The following is an 18,166-nucleotide window of genomic DNA, read 5'->3' on the forward strand; positions in this document are numbered from 1 at the left end:
GGATTCCCCTGGCTCTTCGGGCAGAGTCATTTGGTCCCTGTCCTCTGTTCCCTCCACCCCCCCTACCCACTCTTTATCAGCCCCAATTACAGCTCTTATATTGTATGATGGGATCAATCTCTGTCTCCTTCATCCCCTCCCCACAACTAAACTTCAAGTTTCCTAAAGAAGACTACATATTTTTCTTGTTTTTTTCTTTTTAATCAAGTGTCTAGCACAGAACCTGACACATGACAAATCCAAATACAGGGTACCCCAAAAAGGTTAGTGCAGTTTTAAGCTTTAATAACTTCTTAAGTCGAAATGCTACAAACTTACAAAACTCATTTGAACGTTTACTTCTTTTGACTCTGTTTTAATTATTTTAATAAATGTAATTGTAATTTTCTCTTCTGGTTAATGTATGCCATATTTCACTCAGGGGAACTGAAACAAAAATGAAAATTAAAACGTGTTATTCAACATTCACAGAGATAAATAGTGTTAAATTAACTTTCAAATGGTGTTCTTATAAGTTGCAGCATTTATAGCCTTGAGGTTACTAAAACTGCAGGAAGACTTTTGGGACACCCTGTCTTTGAATAAATATGCTACAGTATGGCTCATCCTGTGTTTACTGTAAAATTCAGTTTAGTTTTTAAGTGGTTCCATGTGGGCACAGGTATTCTTTGGCCAGTAGTTGTCCTTATACTTAGACCCAAGGAGCCCTTGTCCAGGGTCCACACTTAGAAGGCAAATTCCAAATTCCCTCCCCAAATGGCACTGAGCCTGCTTCAAGGGTCTGCACACCAGCAGCAGTGTTATCTGCTAATGTCTATACTCCCATGGGCGAACATTGCTGACTCTGGTGTTCATACTCTTGCGCCCAAGAGGTGGCTGGGGGACAGCTGCTTCTGGGAGGCTGGACTGAGCTTCCACCAATGGACTAGAACCCTGTGGGAAGAGAGGAGGTGGCTGGAAACCGCCTCTCCCTGCACCATCATATTTAAGTGCAAAACATCCAAAGTTTCAATCTGGCCTTTCATGTCAATTCCCAAGGTATATTTGTCTAGGTAGGAAGGTAGAACTTATTGTACTTAATCATTTGTTAACTTTGTTTATAACTTTTAAATATTTAGGTATCTGGCATACAGATCTCTGTTTGTACTTTTACCCTGGGTCCTGCAAATATTAAAGGTGGGCTGACTTTGGCCTTAAAAAAATTATTTTCCCACAAACAGATTTTTCTCCGTAAAGAGCTAGGTGGGTAGGAAGTACTTCCATATAGAAGGTATGATAGCAAAGAATGACTGCAGTCACTGAGCACATACTCTATGCTGGGTGATTTACACATAGTTTTTCTGTTAGTCCTCACAACAACCCAATAAAGTAGGTACTTAGGAGAAAACAGATATTCAGTGACATTAGTTTGTTCCAGCTCATAAAACTAATGCTTTAGTTAGCCTTAGTTGCATAACAAACTACGCGAAACTGAAAGTGGCTTAAAACAATTTTTCCCCTTGACTGTTTGGTTGGCTGGGGTGCTCTACTGCGGGTTTCCCTGGGCTCACTCCTGCAGCTAGCTGTGAAGAGATGGAGGTTGGCCCGGGACAGTGCAGAAGATTCCCCGTGGCCTCTCCCACTTGTCTGGCAGTTGATGCTGCTGTTGCTGATAATGATGACCCTCCTTTATTTTGTATTATCTACTTGCCATTGCAACCTCCTTGCCTTTTTTAGTTCTTGCTCCCGTACTGTCTGGCTCAATGCCCAGCACCTGGTGGTGGCTAATAATATGCACTCAGGTCACTTACAAGCAATGTGACCCTGGATGGGTTACTTAACCTCACTTAGTTTGTGCTCCCCACTTGCAAAATGGGTATAATGGTACAGAACACATGAGGTGGCTCTGAGACTCCAGCGCAGTGATTCAGGAGAGTGCTTGGCAGGACAGTGGCACTTGGTGCGAGCTTACTGCTAGTGCAGCTGGAATGTAGACCATCAGCGAACGTGTGTTGCCTTTTTAAACAGTGGGAATCAAACACCACTCGCTTTCCAAATGTAAATCCTGGGCTTGCAAGTAAGTCCTAGAGTGCAGAAATAATTTCAAACTACAGGGTTGAAATTTTAAGATAGCAACTTTTAAAAAGTGGGAGACAAAATCAAAATAAAACAAAGGGACAAACCAACCTGAATGGCACCCCGCCGATGCTCTTTATTAACTTTTAAGATTTCACCCTGGGGCTGCTTGCTTCTTCCAGCATGGGAAGTGCTGACTTGGTGCGGCCAGGTTTCTGGGACCAGGAGGTTGGGACACGACGACGTACCTTTTGCCCTGTGGGTCTGGGTCATGTGAGCCTAGAGGAGCGCTTAAAGGCTCGAGTTCTGCAGGGTCCTCGTGACTGGGTGGGGCTGCCTCACTTCTGCCTGACTTGGGAAGCGCTGCAAGGACAACCGGCTGGGGTCCTTGCGCACCGCGGCCCAGGGAGGAGCACCGACTCCGCCGCGTAAGTGCTCCCTGCCCCGCGTGGGTCGTGCCAGCTCAGCGGGACCGCCTCGGTCCTTCGGACTTAGGGAGCGCGGGGCAGGTGGTCTCAAAAGCCCTCAGCACCAACAGGGGAGAAAGCGCCGTAGGGTGAGACTGGAGTGGGTTGGTCGTGGCCGAGTCAAAGTTTTCAAATTGGAGCACTCGGGATGTACTGCGTGCGCCCAGCCGAGGGAATACTCTTGAAGGTTCCTGGCACAACTGTTGCACCCGGGGTTCTTCCAGGCTAGACGGCGTCTCCTACTCCAGGAGCTCCTCCGGGGAAGTGAGCAGCTGTGGGGTCCTCTACCGCTCTTAGCGCGGGAGGGTGGCGGGTGCAGGACACTTTCCCTTACTCCCTCAACGCGTGTTTTGGGGATGTGTTGATTTCGTGGGTGCTCAGAAGCAAGAGAAGCGGAAAATACCTTCTATTTTGAACGTGCCCAAAGCAGGGAAACTTGGCTTCAGCCTAGGAAGGAAAACGCATAGGAAGACTTTTGTTCTTGGAATGTAGGATTAGCAGAAACCAAGGGCACAGGAGACAGGTGGAAGCAGCTCCCTGCGAAGTGCAGGTCAGCTTGGTGATACAGAAACAAAAGGACTTTGGAATATTTATAGATTTAAATCCCAGTTCTGGCCTTGGCTAGTTAGTGACCTTGGGCAAATTATTTAAGCCTACTAAACCTCAGTCTTTCCATCTGAAAGATGGAGATAATAAGTTTTTCTTTTTAAATAATTGTTTTATTGGAAATAGAAATAACATATAGAAAATGCCTCCCTAGCACAGGACTTGGCTTTTCAGCTAAGTGTAATTTTCCTTATCAGTTACGATTGATGATGAAGTCTATGGTGAAGACAGAACAAAATAATGTTTAAAACTCTGGCCATATAATGACTATGGCTATGCATGACCCGTGTGCAGTCACCTCTGAGCCCCCCACCTTCACTGCAACCCCAGTGGGTCCCAAGCAAGGTGCTTGGGTTTTGGAGCTGGACAATTCTGTGCAATTCCTGGTTCCAGTATCCACTACTTGGATGACATCAGGGACGTTACTTGTCTTCCACAGCCTCAGTTTTGGCATCAGTAAATGAAAAAGGAGCCTTTCAGTACTTGCCTTTCTCTTCCCCGCCTAAATGTACAACTCATTTTTTTTCCACTCTTTGCTTTGGGATGAGTAAGAACAAAGATGTAAGCAGAATAAAAAGTCCACTGAGAATACATTTTATTAGCTTGGTAAATAACGTTTAAGAAAGTTGTCCAAAAGGAGAATTGGAACACTTTTGGAAAAGTACACTGCATCGGCTTTGTTGGCATATGAAAGTCTGCATGGTTGTCCAGACCCTTTGGCTAAGTGGGCATTCTAGATGTGTACCTCATGCTAGTCTAAGTACAGGGGCAACCCTTTATAATGTAGTGTCAGTGTTCTTAACAAGATGTTGTTTTATTAATCTTTTATAGGAGATGATTGTTTGGGAGGGGCAATTGATCCCCCAATTTATATAAATCCAGTTTATAAATCACTTTATAGTGGGATTCTACCAGCCTGAGAAATAGGTGGGTTTTGACTGACAGTTTGAATGACTTCGAAGAGTATTAAGAAAGTCCACTGGGTTTACCAGTTCACTCCCCACAAAAAATGAAAACAAGAAGCAAATAATATAACAGAATTTAAAAAATGAGTTTGTTTTTGTTTTGGGAAGCATCTGGTTTGTCAGAGGAAACACTGGGTGTTGAATACTACCCTGGGATGCACAGAACTAAGGCAATGAGAGGGGAGGAACTCAGTTGTTGCCCCAGGTATCATCAGATATCTGTTTATTAGTACCCAAATACTCAAGGTAAATAGGTAATGACCCATTCTTTCTTTTTTGAGACAAGAGTCTCACTTTGTCACCCAAGCTGGAGTGGCACCATCTCTGCTCACTGCTACCTCCATCTCCCGGGTTCAAGGGATTCTCGTGCCTCAGCCTCCTGAGTAGCTGGAATTACAGGTGTACACCACCATGCCCGGCTAATTTTTGTATCTTTGGTAGAGATGGGGTTTTGCCATGTTGCCCAGGCTGGTCTCGAACTCCTGACCTCAAGTGATCCTCCCACCTCGGCCTTCCAAAGTGCTGGGATTACAGGCATGAGCCACTGTGCCTGGCCAGTGACCCCTTCTTAATAGGAAGTATGGTTCACTAAAGAGCAAACATGATTGTTTTAGTTTAGCATTTCTGATGGCTTTATAATGTGAGATTTTCATTGACTGAACTAAGAACATTTAAAAGAAGTAGGCAAGCTTCTCCAAATTAGAAAGATACCTCTAGAACAATGACTCATTAACGTCTATATTGACTTGGGAGAGAGGTAAGCTGGGCAAAAAGCTAAGAACTGTACTTTCCTGGTAAAAACAGTAGTGGAGTTTGAACTTTTATACTATATTTGCAAGCTCAAAGATGTAAGCCTTAATAGACAGTTCACAAGACAGCTATTACAGCGTATCTGAACTGAAACCAGGGTATTGAGATTTCTCTCCCTTAAGAGATATTATAGGTATAACCTTGAACATGAAATCACATGCTTTCATTGCTTTAACTCAGACCCTGGGGTGCAGGACAGGGTGGTGGTAGTGAAAGAGGGGGAAGGACTGTGTCCTTAGATCTTGGAGCCTGAAAAAGCAAATTCTTGGCAGCTTATCTTTCCAATACAGTTGGGACGTATCTCCTAACTTTTTCTCTCTAGTCTGATTCTAGTTATTGGTTGTCTTTAAATTGCTTAGAATTGTTTACAGGCCAAAATATTTACTTTGAACCCTGAAGCTAAGCTCTTCCTCCTTTTTGGGACTCTGTATCCCATTACCCCTCTTTCAAAAAGATAGCTCCACATATCTTTTTGTACTGTATAATTCTTGGGAGAGAATGTAACCCAGGTCCCAAGCGATTCATTTTCTCATTTATTTATTCATTTAACTGATTTTTTCCCAGTGTTTGATTATGAAAAGGTTTAAACTTTCAGAAAAGTCAAAAGAATTTTGCAATCTAGAATCTACCTAGATTCTATTATTGATTAGAAGCCAGGGTATATTGATTTCAATTGATTAATCAACTGGCATTGATTTGTTCCTACTGTTTGCCTGGAGGTTTGCTCAGCAAAGCTGTAAAAACCTAAAAGGCAGGGTAGGGTTAGGGAACAAGGAGAGTTTTGATTTGGCGGAGCATAGGCTAAGAGTTTGTGAAGGGATCATGTAACTTTGGTTTGAAAAGTTATGTTGGAGTTGTATGATGGAGGACATTAAATTTCATCGTAGAAAGTTTATCCTGGTTGCAGGTGGGAGCCATTGAAAGCATGGGCGGGATGGAGTGCCTTGTGTTTTAGAAAGCTCATTGCAGCGTCAGTGTTAGGCTAAATTGGAGGGAAAAGGACCGGAAGTCTGAGAGATGTGTTAGGAAGCTTTGTAAATGTCTCGGGGCAAGTAAGGGTTGAACTGTGGATAGAATGGAGAAAAAAGGAAGTGGAATAGCACTTGGTGACAGATTTGACTTGAGGACTTCTGGTTTTAGAACTCAGGCATCTGCAATTATAAGGGAGCATCATTAAGAATCTGGAAGTCACTGGGCATAGTGGCTCATGCTTGTAATCCCAGCACTTTGGGAGGCCGAGGCAGGCGGATCACCTGAGGTCGGGAGTTTGAGACCAGCCTGGCCAACATGGTGAAACCCTGTGTCTACTAAAAATACAAAAATTAGCCAGGCATGGTGGTGCATGTCTGTAATCCCAGCTACTCAGGAGGCTGAGGCGAGAGAATCGCTGCAACCCGGGAGCAGAGGCTCCAGTGAACCGAGATTGCACCACTGCACTCCAGCCTGGGCAACAGAGCAAGACTGTGTCTCAAAGAAAAAAAAAAGTATCTGGAAGTCATAGAAGGAGGAAGTTTGAGGAGAATGATGATGTCCTGTTATAGAGTCAGTGGGTTTGAGGGACTGATTGGTTATCCTTTTGGACGTGACAGCTGACAGTGGTGATACTGTCCTGAAACGCCCAATGGCAACGTCAGGACTGAACAGATATTTGGACTGGTGATTAATACTCAAGGGGTGGTTGAATGGGAATGTACGGAAGGAGAAAAAAGGATAAGATCTTGAAGAAAATCTGAATATATGGAGTTCTTGGAGCAAAAATAAATACTGGTGTTCAACGATCTGTTAGTATTTTAATGCCTGTTTATCTACAGTGTTATTGTAGCTGCAGTTCTCCTTAATAATTGACCACAGTTCCTAACTAAAAGACCATATCCACACTAGTAAAGTGAAGTAAGTCTTTCCTTTTCCCATTCTGGGAAGTTCAGGGGGTAAGGTGAGGCAGAGGAAAGAAAAAGAGAAAGTTAAATAATTTTTTTATTTAGGACTTTTAGAGCATACAACGCTTTTTCCAGGTAACCCACTTCCAGATCAGAAGCCAGGTAATTTAATGAACTTGTCTATCTTTTCACAAGGCAACAGCTACTTTTTTTTTTTGAGACAGTGTCTCACTCTGTTGCCCAGGCTGGAGTACGGTGGCACAATCTCAGCTCACTGCAACCTCTGCTTCCTGGGTTCAAGTGATTCTCCTGCCTCAGCCTCCTGAGTAGCTGGGACTACAGGCGCGTACCACCACACCTGGCTAATTTTTGTATGTTTAGTAGAGACAGGGTTTTACCACGTTGGCCAGGATGGTCTCCATCTCCTGACCTCATGATCCACCTGCCTCAGCTTCCCAAAGTGCTGGGATTACATGTGTGAGCCATAACGCCCGGCCAAGGTACAGAGTTTTTAAGTGGCAGAAGCCACATTTGAAGCTGTGAAGGCATACTTTGTTTTTTTATTTTTTATTTTTATTTTTTGAAATGGAGTTTCGCCCTGTCGCCCAGGCTGGAGTGCAGTGGGGCGATCTCGGCTCACTGCAACCTCCACCTCCTGGGTTCAAATGATTCTCTTGCCTCACCTTCCCGAGTAGCTGGGACTACAGGCATGTGCCACCATGCCCAGCTAAGTTTTGTATTTTTGGTAGAGACGGGGTTTCACTATGTTGGCCAGGCTGGTCTCCAACTCCTGACCTCATGATCCGCCTGCCTCAGCCTCCCAAACTGTTGGGATTACAGGCATCAGCCACCGGGCCTGGTCTGAGGGTATACTTTAAATCTTTCATGCTATTCCCACTGGACTGCATTGCCTTCCTATATGCTACTGACTGTATGCTAGGCACTGTGTTAGGTGTTGGCACATGTGGGCTCCTTACTGTGGCCCCTCTGTTTTGGGAAGGTGATCAGCAGGGAAGTTCAAAGCACATTGCACAATTGGTTATTGCACAATTGGCGGGATGTCTGCCCTCTGATTGTGCCTTGTTTTCAACCAACTTCTTGAACTCTACAGGAAGGGCCAGCCTCTCTCAGAAATGCCAGACGCTAAAGCTGGTACAAAGGTCATGCAACCTTCCTACTTCCCTGAGTTCAACAATCACTTCATTCATTCTCCTTAAGATCATACCTAAAATTCTGGCTGATTTAAGGGTGAAGTGGAGAAAAGCTGTATTTTCACTTGTGCGTTTGTTTTACCCCATCAATCTTCTGCCTTCCCTCATTGTCCCACAGTTGTGCCTGTCTAAGGTCACTTTTTGCTTTTTTCTTATTTTTCTTCCTTGGTGAGTCTTTGGAGAGAGGGTGCGATAGAATGTGGAGCCTGGAGCAAGATTACCCCCAGTTGACTATGGAAGTCATGAGAATTATGCTGCTTCCTCAATGCTTTTTTCCCAAAGTTAGAAGTAGCAAGTTGTATAGTGAGTAATAGGATTTGCATTGTGAATGGGGTCTTCCTCCAGTGAGGACTTTACTAAGTGCAGTGTTTATTTGTAGTGGGGCACAGAACTGCATTCCTCATGCTTTATGACAGTATTTAGGGTTTACTGGTTTTCATGCATGTCTCTCTTTGCTAGAATGAGAGCTCCTTGAAGGTAGATACTGTCCCCTTTTCATCTTTAACTTTTACTCCACTATGTTTTAGCAAAGTGTCTCACCCTTTACTGTATGGCTAGAAAATCTCTAAAGAGTTGAGTTCTGTTAAAGGAGAGAAAACTGTTTGTATAGAAGAGTGTAGGTAGAAGCCTGTTTGTTTGTTTGTTTGATTTGAGACAGGGTCTTGCCACATTGCGTAGGCTGGTCTTGAACTCCTAGGCTCAAATAATCCTCCTGCCTTGGCCTCCTAAAGTGCCGGGATTACAAGTGTGAGCCACTGTGTCCAGCCGACGCCTGCATGTGAATGGATCAAGAAATGTGATTGTTTAGTGCTGAGGGAGGGTAGGTAGGTTGCAGGGAAAGGCCTGGCTAGGGAAAAGCTCATATGCTCCTAAGTCAAGCAACAAGAAATATAGAATGTGAAATAAAGATGAAGCCATTCTGAGTCATATGCAGACCCTAGGAAATATCTCCTTATATTTGACACATGGGGAAATGGCACCCATAGCTAATTCTGAAAATGAAAAATGTTCCTGCCTGGGTTACTTGATGAAGAATATTATTAGCAATCAGCAAGTCAAGTGGAAATAATTTGTTTTGTTTCGTTTTCTCCCCTTCTAACTATTGGTGTGTTGGTAGAATTAACTTGGCTGGCAGGAGAATGAACCGCCTGTACCGTTGGGACACAGGAGCTTTCTGAGCTGGCAGACTGCACACTCCATGTAAAGCCGTGACCCTTTCCACCGTTCTTGTGTACATGTGTGCCTGAACATTGGTGTCTGCAAAATCTGAGACTTCTGTTTCAGAGAAAAAATGCTGGAAGCCACTGATGTAGAATTTTGATAGGATTTTTAAAAAATCCGTGCTTAAAAAACATGTAATTTAATCAGTGTTGTAGCCCCTCGCCCCCTCCCCCCGAATAGCCTTTCTTAGGTTTCTCAGGTTGTCTTACGAACACTGACAGAAATGTGTAGGTTCAGGGCACCTACAGCAGATGTGGAAGTTCTTTCATTAAGATAGCCTGTGTGAAACATCACTGTGACTCAAAGCCTGAAGCAGTTTTAGCCTGATCTCCTTGGCTGCATTTTTAGAATCTTAGACATTCCAAGCTGAAAGGGATTTTGGGAATTATATAGTCCATCTAATCCCCAGAATTTACAAATGAAGGAACTGAAGTCCAAGGGGAGAAGTAAATTGGCTTGCCCAAGGATATACCTGTCGGCAAAGTGAAGGCTGGAACTTTTGACTTTGTACATTCAGGAATTGTGGCAGAGCCTTTCCTGCTCGTCTTAGAATGTAATGTACTATAGAGAGCCCGCAGCCATCCTCTATGGTCTGGCTTTATTGTCTCTTTTCTCTCTATTTTTTAGTCTCCTTCTACCTTTTCTCAGTATACCTTTCAAGTGGGATGGAAGTTGAAACCCACTTAGCAGAGAATATGAGAAATACATGTGTAACGACACAAAGTTAGGTTTGTTAGCATTATGTGCAGCAAAGGAGGACACATACCCAAGGGATGGGAGAAGTGGGAAGAGGCCTCTGAAAGATTTGGCCTTGTGCTGAATGAGTCAAAGGAGGGATCAGGGAAGAGGTACCCACTGGATTAGCTGCTGCCAAGTGCCCATGGCAGCTCAGGAACTTAGACTCTCAGCAGTCTCTGTTCAGGAGATGGAAGGGACAAAGTGCTATCATTGGTAAGAATACAGCAGTTGGTGGGAAAAAAGGACTGTCCATCATATTGCAGCTGCAGAGTGGCCTTGGGTATATTGAAACAATGTTCTTTTGGGAGCATCTTAGACTGATCAGCAGCAGAGCTGATTTTCACTCTCAGGGATCTGGGTCTCTCTCTTTCTCGGTTAATGGCACCACCGTCCACCCACCCAGCCATCTAAGTCACATCTGGGATCATCCTAGATTCTTTGTTCTATTTCAACTCTAATATATAATCACAAGTTTCGTCCAATTTTACTTTCTAATTATTATTATTATTATTATTATTATTATTATTATTATTTGGAGACAGAGTCTCACCGTTTTGCCCAGGCTGGAGTGCAGCAGCGTGGTCTTGGCTCACTGCAACTTCTGCCTCTGGCGTTCAAGTGATCCTCCTGCCTCAGCCTCCTGAATAGCTGGGATTACAGGCACATACCACCAAGCCTGGCTAATTTTTGTATTTTTTGTAGAGACAGGGTTTTGTCATGTTGGCCAGGCTGGTCTGGAACTCCTGACCTCAGGTGATCTACCCACCTTGGCCTTCCAAAGTGCTGGGATTACAGGCTTGAGCCACTGCTCCCAGTCAACCTTCTAATTATTTTTAAGTCAGCCCTCTCCACGCTATTATTACTAGTTTCCTGCCCTAGTTGAAACTCCCGTCATCTTTATTCTAGATTACTGAGAAACATATTAACTGGCCTTCCTGCCTTCTGTCTTTCTGGCTTAAGTCCATCCTTACATTGATGTCCGTAGTACTCTTTTCAAATTGTCAAGCCCTTCAGTAGTTCCTAGTCACTAGAGGATAAAGATAAAGATTCTTAGCATATCTAGAAAACTCTCCCTGATTAGCTGTCTACTGACTTCTCTAGATTCCATCCTATTTCTCCACTTCCTACTTATGCTTTTCTCCTGCCTCTGTATTGGTTATCTATTGCTGCATAACAAAGTTTTAAATGCTATAAATTTCATGACCTCCCAAAATAGTGATATAGGCGTTAAGAAGAAATTGTTTAGGCAGATAGTGAGAGTACAGGAGTCCTCGGTAAGGTTTTCCTTTTAATGAAAAGCAGACCCCAAATCATTTTCTTTTCTAACAAAGAGCAGCCTGCCTATAAAATTGAGCTACACACATAGACAAGTAAGCTGGAAGCTTGCACAGGTGAATGACGGCAGTTTTGCCAATAGAAAAAGGCTACCTGGGCTAGGCATGTTCAAAATGGCAGCTCTGTCTTCCCTTTTCCTTTCCAACCACGTGTGCAGTAGGGAACAGACAGTAATGTTGGCCAAGTGGAAAGTCCATTTGCATAATAAGGTTAGGGTGAGGTGGCCAGCTTCCCTGCATGCTATGTAAATGTCATACCTGGTCCAGCCAATCTGTGGGCCAATCTGTGTCTATATAAATCAGACACCACCTCCTCAAGCCTGTCTATAAAATCCGGTGCACTCCATGGAGGGCCAGATTTCCCATTCAGATGCCCCTCTCTCTTGCAAGAGAGAGAGCTGTTCTCCTTTCTCTTTCTTTTGCCTACTAAACCTCTGCTCCTAAACTCACTCCTTGTGCATGTCCATGTCCTTAATCTTGGCATAAGATGGCAAACCCCAGGTATTTACCCCAGACAGTGATGCCACCTCAATAGGAGAGACAGCAGCACATGAGGGAAGTATAGAGGGATTCATTTAATTAGGAGTTAAAGTCAAAGTTGGAAACTAGTTTGGAGGTTTGCAGTAGTCCAGGCAAGTGACAATAAAGAACTGGATTAGGCCATGAGAGTAGATTTAGAGAGGTGAAGGTGAATTTAAAAAACATCTAGGAGATTCAGTTGATGATTGATTGGCTGTGGGAATGCAGGGCCAGAGAAAAATGGATAAATCAAGAATATATCCTGGATTTCTGGCTTTAGTACTTGAGTTGATGGGAGTATTTCCAACCAAGATGAAAAATAGGGAAGTAAGGACAAGTTTAGGGAAGGAGATAATAAGTTTAGTTTTTGAGTTCTTCTTAACTACTTTTGATTTTTGTCAATATAATAAAAGTAATGTTATAATTCTCATGATAAAAATTAGTCTTCTTCTCCCCTCCTCCCCATCCTTCTCTTATCTCTGAGACCTCCTCTCATACTTTTACCTGTTTCTTCTAGCCTTTAATTCCAAATTTCCAAGTAATCTGCCTAATCTGTTTCTTGATTTATTGGTTTTAGGGTTACACCTTTGATTTGAGGTATTTTCTATTGACTTATTCAACAAGGTGAGAATTTACCACTTTTATGTACCTTACCTCCTGACTTTCCTACCCTCCAACCTGTCCAAATGGTGATATAATTTTCTCTTTTGCTAAATCAATATCTAATATTTACCTAATTATGTAAATATGCTCACTGCTGAGCCAAGTAGTAAACTATAATTGCAATCCATGTCTTGTACAGTTTTATTTTCTTCATCAACTTAAAAATTGCCTCTTTGGATTGTTCTGTTTTCTCTATCACTCTTATAACTTCTGTCCAAACTTGCTGACAGAACTGTAATATCCTTATTGGTATGATTTTTTACAAAAACTCATGCAGTAGTCAGTTAAAGATATATTTCTTCCTTGAGGACATCTCATGTGGACCCCCCTCTATCTTACTGCTCCAATATGCACTGGTGGCTCTTTAAATATAACTGTTATTCTGTGATTTCACTTCCCCTCTTCAGTCCCAGTTCCCCTGTTAGTGGGCTCCCATGTCTTCCTCTTTCTTGGTTTACATCCTTGCTTTGGTGGACCACATTTGCCAGTAGCTTTCTGAGAAGTGGTATATGAGAAACATTAAAAAAAAAAAAAAAAACTGGCTGGTTCCCAAGCTGTACATGAGGTGAAAAAAATTAAATTAAAAATCAAAATCAAAATCTAGCTGGGTGTGGTAGCTCATATCTGTAATAGCAGCACTCTGGGAGGCTAAGGTGGGGTGATAGCTTTAGCCCGCGAGCTAGAAGCTGAAGTGAGCTGTGATTGCAGCATTGTACTGCCACGGCAGCCTGGGTGACAGAGTGAGACCGTATCTCTAAAAATAAATAAATAAATAAATAAATAAAAATAAATAACTCTTTTGTATTTCTGAATATTTATTTATTCTCATGATTGATATAGGCTGGGTGTGGTGGCTCACGCCTCTAATCCGAGCACTTTGGGAGGCTGAGGTGGGTGGATCACGAGGTCAGGAGTTCGAGACCAGCCTGACCAACGTGGTGGAACCCCGTCTCTACTAAAAATACAAAAAAATTAGTTAGGCGTGGTGGCGTGCACCTGTAATCCCAGCTACTCGGGAGGTTGAGGCAGGAGAATAGCTTGAACCTGGGAAGTGGAGGTTGCAGTGAGCCAAGATCGCACCACTGCACTCCAGTCTGGGCGACAGAGCAAGACTCCGTCTCAAAAAAAAAAAACAAAAAAAAACTAATACAATTTTGGCTTTTGATTCTTTTTATGTGATACCATTCTCTCTCTCTTCTCTGGAAAGTTTCTAGTAGTCACTTTATTTCTGAAATGTGTTCTTCATCTTTTCATTTCTTGATCCAGGAACTTGATGGTTCCTTTAAATCTGAAAAATCATGTCTATACTTCTGCAGATATTTTTGCAGTATTTCTTTGATAATTTACCCTGATTTTTTTTTTTTTTTTTTTTGAGGCAAGGTCTCTCTCTGTCATCTAGGCTGGAGTGCAGTGGTGTGATCATGGCTCACTGGAGCCTTGACCTCCTGGGGCCCAAGTGATCCTCCCACTTCAGCTCCCTGAGTAGCTGGGATTACAGGTGTGTGCCACCATGTCTGGCTAATTTTTTAAACTTTTTTTGTACAAATGAAATTTCATTATGTTGCCCAGGCTGGTCTCGAACTCCTGGGCTCAAGCTATCCCTCTGCCTTGGTCTCCCAAGGTTCTGGGATTACAGGTAGGAGCCACCTGATCTCCCCTGAATTTTATCTGCCATCTTTTTCTGGAACTCCCGTTAGTCAGATATTGGTCTTCTGGAACCAATCTTCTAATTTCCTTATCTTTTTTCTTCCTATTTTTAAAAGTCTATTATCTTTCAATTATATTTTCTGTGAGATTTCTATAACTTAATTGCACTGTCCTTTTATCAAATTCTTAAGATTTCTTAAGATTGTATTTTTAATTTTCAGAAGCATGTTCTTGTGTTTTATTCTGTTGTTTAATGGATGCAATATCTTCTCTTATCTCCTTAAAGACATTTTGGTTTTTGGAGAGTTATTCAACTTCATACATTGCTATTTCTTATGAGTTTTTATTTTTGTGCAGTTTCTTTTGGATTTTCTACCAAGTTGGAGGCTTTGCTCAAATACCCAATGGTTCCTTGAAGTCTATTTACATATGAAGTGTGAGAAACTAAATTGCTGGTTGGACACTGTTGAAGGGATTTATCAGCAGTTCACTGGCTCCCTGCAGTTGATTGGTGGATTCAACACGCTTCATTAGAGGATCCTACATGTCATTATGTGTAGGTTCTTTCTCTAAGAGAATGCAGTTGTTACAAAGAAGAATCCTTCAGTCTCCTGCAGAGGCTGAAGAATGAAGGTATAGAGTCCTTACTGCCAACATTCTTACTGCTGAGTGTTCAAGGGGCTGGGATCTGTCAGTGTGTAGAATTTCTCAGTTTTCAGTAGGGTATCTCTTCCCCAACTTTCACTGTTTCTGATATTCCCAAGTCTAGAATGTCTCTACTGAAAATGTCCAAATAATGAATTTTCTACAGAATAAGGCTCTCACCTCTCTTTTAGATTGGGGAGGGACTTGAGGATCTAAATGCTGTTATAGACTCATGCCAATTCCTCCATTTTCAGCCCCATGCTTTACTTTTGCCTTCTGCAGTATCCAGTACTTACCATTTTTGAACCTTTCTGTAGTTGTATGGTTTGAATTAGCTTGTTTCTTGTTTATATTCTGCCTTCATTCTCTGCAAACTATCTGTTCACTTTCCATCTGACAACAAAAATTTGATCTGCCCCATTTACTATTGTCTCTCCTATTTTCTTGGGTATTGGGACTTATAACTTTAAAAAATGTCTTTACTCTCATTTTAGAGAGGTTTCATGAGGGGACAGAAATAAACAAATGTTTCTGATTCACCACGTTTCAGCAGGATTAAATACCATTTTGACATGTTGAGTTTCATATACCCATGGGGCATCAGGTAAAAATGTTAGGCAGGCAGTTGGATAGATGAGGCAGAAGCTTTTGAGAGGCACTCTCATTTTGAGTGGTGTCCACAGAAAGTGCTGGTTAAAGTGGTGAGACCACTCTTTAGTGTGTGGAAGTGTGATAAGCTGTGGACCAAGGATAGACTCCTAGAAGAATTTTAGAAGATCTATGAAAACACAAATTAGAGAAGGCAAGGCATCGATAAATTTACCAAAGGGGCAATGTCAGCATGTCAGAAAAGTCAATAAAGATAAAGACAGATTTTTCTTTTGAATTTAGTAATATGGAGATTATTAATGATTTTAGCAAGATGATATGCACAGAAGTCAGAATACATTAAGTAAGAAAGAAAACAGGGTTTTATTTCATTTTTTTTGCTTTCAGAAACTGCTGACAGAAGCAGTAATAGAGGGTGTTCAGTGGCTTATGAAGCAGATGAACCAGCCTGTGGGCTTTTTCTGTTGTCTGCACCTTGGATACTATACGTAGTGGATTTTCAAATACCTAATGAGGGAATGCATGCAGTGACTTTGTTGCCCTTGGATTAGCTGTGTGAAGACATTTTGGCTGGTTTGATCTGAGAGGTCATTTCTCATCCTCCACTTTCTCTTTTCAGGGTTGGTGTGAGCAAGCCAGACTGTATGGGGCTTTAGATTCTGGGTATGACTGATGAAGCTGATACTATTAACCATGTCTTTCTTCAATTGTATATATGATGAAATTTTGCAGGATAATAGAGACAGTGGAGTGTAGGGGTTGCACTAGAATAAAACCTAAATTTAATTTTTGAGGCCTCTGAGGGAGCCCAAAACATAGCACTTTGTCTTTCTTTCCTGAGTTCTGAAAAAATTGAGAAATAAGACAGAAGAGCAAGGCAGGAGGACAGCGAAACATCAGCTTGATTAACGAGGGAGGCTGGGCTGGAATGGCACTTTTCCTTTTGGGCAAATGGGTTTCCTAAGACTGATGCCTGAGTTGAGCAGACTTGCCCAGCAATCCTCAGATTCACACAGGGTGGAGAGAGAAAAGCACCGCTTCATGTGGGGATGGGGAGTGAGGTGAGCCCAACATGACCAGTTTATCCAAATGTACCCATAAGGTGAACCTTTCTGCCTGACACCCTACCCCTATGGAGGGAAGAAGACAGCAGCAAGGGGCCAGCAGTGTTACACTGTTGGACTTCCTGGACATTGAGAGAGATATCCAGAGCTGGGAAGAAGCAGTGCCTAAAATACAGGTTGGCTTTCAATACCCAGCACGAGCCTATACCTGATCCCCCTTTGAACCACTCCAACCGTCGTTCACCTGGCCCCCACCATGGGCTTCCATCTACATTGTTTCTTGTTAATGGCCTTTGTAGTCACTGTTCTCCCACCAGGAACTCTCTTCTTCCTAGACACTGTCTCATGCCCTCAGATCTGCTCAGATGTCACCTACTCAGGGGGGCCTTCCCTGACCACCTGTCTCAAATAGTGCCACTGCTTGACCCCTTTCCTCTCCATTCCGTTTATCCTGCTTTGATTTTCTTAAAAGCTCTCGCCTATCTCTCTTCCTCAGTTCATGAAGGCAGATGCTGTCTGTTTTATTCATTGTATGAGCTAAGGATATATTTATTCAGTGAATGAGTGGATGGTCCAGTCAACTTGGAGTCTGTTCCAGCTCAGCTGCTGCCTGGAGTATTATCACTTGCAAAGTGGCCCAGTCAGCATGGGCCTCTTTTGAAGTGCTGCACTAACTCCTTTCAAGAGCGGAGGTGGGCCAAGGCGCAGTGGCTCATGCCTGTAATTCCAGCACTTTGGGAGGCCAAGGCAGGCAAATCGCTTGAGCCCAGGAGCTCGAGACCAGCCTGGCCAACATGGCGAAATTCCATCTCTACAAAAAGTACAAAAATTAGCTGGGTGTGGTGGCATGCACTGGTGGTCCCAGCTACTCTGGAGGATGAGGTGGGAGGATCACTTATGCCCCAGGAGGCGGAAATTGCTGTGAGCCAAGATTGTGGGCGACAGAGTGAGACCGTGTCTCAAAAAAACAAAACAAAACAAAAACAACAAAGAGTGGAGGTGAAGCTTGAATGAGACAACATATGGAAAAGAGCTGAGAAATGTACTAGAATCGTGGAAGCGAGTCCTATAGAGTGGTTACTGCTACAAATAATAGTCGCTCTTTTAGAATCAGGAAGAGGTTTCTTGTCACTTCAGGGAGTGGCGGTTAAACTGAAGACATTGCCACATTTACTAGGATTATCCTCATATAAAATGTTCTCATTCATTATTCCCAATCTTAGCCTTGTATTTGCCACCCTGTGTATCCTAATGTTTTTATTTGAAAATTCTAATTATAGTAGGCAATAAAAAGGAGGCAATTCTTTTTTTTTTAATTTTGTTTATTTTTATTTTTTGAGACGGAGTCTTGCTCTGTCGCCCAGGCTGGAGTGCAGTGACGCAATCTTGGCTCACTGCAAGCTATGCCTCCCGGGCTCACACCATTCAAAAGGAGGCAATTCTAAGAAGAACAGAGCTACACTGACTTGAGCAAAACTAACAAAAATTTCTTAGTGGAAGACACTGACTTTGCCATGAGATTTTAATGTCCTAAAGAGTAGAGAGCTTCACTTACCCCAGAAAGTAATTTTTGAAACTGAAAGAAGTACACTAGAAATCCATTATGAAGCCATCTGTGGACCTGTGATTTTCACTTCTTTACAGATAAATATGCCTTTCAATCATTTGCAATTTCAGTACCTATAAATCCTGCAAATGGACAAAACAATCCACTTTATTCAGAATTCCATTTTTA

At 42.7% G+C, this 18,166-nt stretch overlaps 1 protein-coding gene across 3 annotated transcripts in view; it reads left to right on the forward strand.

Annotated features, from left to right (window-relative positions):
• The window catches only part of CPVL (carboxypeptidase vitellogenic like), a 205,503-nt gene that overhangs the window by 46,501 nt on the left and 140,836 nt on the right, over positions 1-18,166 (forward strand). Inside the window, exon 1 of one of the 3 annotated variants that reach the window (XM_054494677.2) lies at positions 2,373-2,483. The exons of 1 other annotated variant lie outside the window; for it this stretch is intronic. The gene's annotated coding sequence lies outside the window, so the exon portion shown is untranslated. Of the gene's footprint in view, positions 1-2,372; positions 2,484-2,510; positions 2,612-18,166 lie in introns of those variants that run through there. One more of the 3 variants, XM_054494679.2, reaches the window with a different exon arrangement.

Source organism: Pongo pygmaeus, chromosome 6 (assembly GCF_028885625.2).
Source record: "Pongo pygmaeus isolate AG05252 chromosome 6, NHGRI_mPonPyg2-v2.0_pri, whole genome shotgun sequence".
Lineage (NCBI taxonomy): Eukaryota > Metazoa > Chordata > Mammalia > Primates > Hominidae > Pongo > Pongo pygmaeus.